Genomic DNA, 1,883 nt, shown 5'->3' with positions numbered 1-1,883 from the left:
TTCCTCTATTTCCTTTTACTTTCCTCTTGTTACACTGTCGTGTTCAGCATTCATTTGGGTTTCAGTAATTCCTCTCGGTTACATTGCTCTTGATCAAGCCCTACCAGGCCTCCTACACCCTCCTCACCATCCATTTTGGATCACTTGTTCTCTTGTCCCTGGGTTTGTTAATACCCACTTCCTTTCCCCTGCCTCCCCCTCTCCCATGACCCCCAGAACAGTTGGTCCCGTTGTTTTCTCCAGATTATTTATCCCACCTATCTTATGTAGATACACCTGCAGAGATAATAATATGCACAAAAAAATAAGACAGAGCAAAACAAAGCAACAAAAGAAAACAAAACAAGGACAACAAAAAAGAAAAGCCTGTAAATAGTTCAAGGACTGTTTGTTGACCTTTAGGAGTGTTTTCTGGTCAAGTCTTATGGGGTGCCACACCCTGGTCCCAAAGTCTATTTTTTGGTATTCCCTCGAAACTTCCTTGCTCTGCCCTCCTTGCTGTTCTGTTGCACACCCTTAGTGTTTCACCTCAGCGTGGTGAAGTCAGATTGGGCACAATTCCCATACTGTGTTACAGTGTTGTCCCCCAGAACACTATGGGTCAGTGAAGGACATTGAAATTATGTTCTGGATTTATGCCAAAATGTATTCTTTTTTTCAGTAGGTTTTCAAAGTCTAGTATTAAATTAAAGGATTATTATTTCATTTCACCAAAACTGAAATGTAGTATTTAGGTTGTGGGACAATTATTTTAAATATTAGACATTGTCATAGCCGCCTGAATATCTTCTTTTGTGAAGCGTCTCTTCATACTTGGCCCACGTTTTAATTAAGTTGTATGTCTTTTTGTTGTTGAGATGTTGAACGTTTCTATAAATTTTAGAGAATTAGATTCTTGTCAGATATGTTATTGCCAAAATTTCCCCAAGTCTGTAGCTTGTTTTTTTCACTGTTAGTAAAGACTTTTAATGAGCATAAATATTTCATTTTAAGAGGTTCCAGTTATCTAGTTTATCTTCTGTTTGTACTTTTTAGTTATGATTGATATTCTCTTTATGTCATGGATTAGGACCTGTAACTTTGTCTCTAATTTTTCTTTTATGAACTTTATAGTTTCCAGGTTTAAAATTTAGGTCTTTAATCCAGTTTGTTTATTTTTGTGTATGGTCAGGTTGTTTGATTTTTTTCTGTAATTGTATATAAAGTTTTGCCAGCACCATTTGTTAAGAGACAATGTCTTCTCCATTTACTGAATTTCTACCCTTTGTTGAAGATTAACTGTCCATAGCTGGGCAGGTTTATTTCTGGGGCCTCAGTCCTGTTCCATTGGCCTGTGTGTCTGTTGCACCAGTGCCAGGCTGCTCTGACGACTGTGGTTGTGTACGTAGGCTCAGCACTTAGGAAATATGAGGCTTTCTACTTTGTTTTTACTTCTTCAGTAATGCTTTAGCTATCCAGGGCCTCTTTCTTTTCTATATAAAAATGCTGGTTAGGTTTTCCAGTTTTTTAAAGAATGCTGTTGGAATTTGGATTGGGGCTGCTTTGTATCTCTATATTATATTGGGTAGTACAAACATTGTTACAATGTCTAGTTCTTCCTATCCATATGCATGGCATATTTTTCTATTTATATCAGTCTCTTTTGTTGTTGTGGGGTTCTTTTTCTCTCCCTCTCCCACCCTCCCACCCTCATGAACCCTTGATAAATTATGAATTATTATTTTCATATCTTACATCATCTGTCTTCATTCATCCATGTTTCTGTTGTTAGTCACAGGGGGGCGGGACAGGGTTGTTATACATACAGAGATCATTGCGATCGTTTCCCCCTTTCTCTCCCCACCTTCCTTCTACCCACATCGTACTGCTACTCCTGTTATTGT

This window comes from Echinops telfairi, unplaced genomic scaffold (assembly GCF_000313985.2).
Source record: "Echinops telfairi isolate 266 unplaced genomic scaffold, ASM31398v2 ScPeMD7_7412;HRSCAF=8450, whole genome shotgun sequence".
Taxonomy (NCBI): domain Eukaryota; kingdom Metazoa; phylum Chordata; class Mammalia; order Afrosoricida; family Tenrecidae; genus Echinops; species Echinops telfairi.
The sequence above is the reverse complement of the archived record's forward strand: the minus strand, read 5'-3'. Positions refer to the sequence as shown.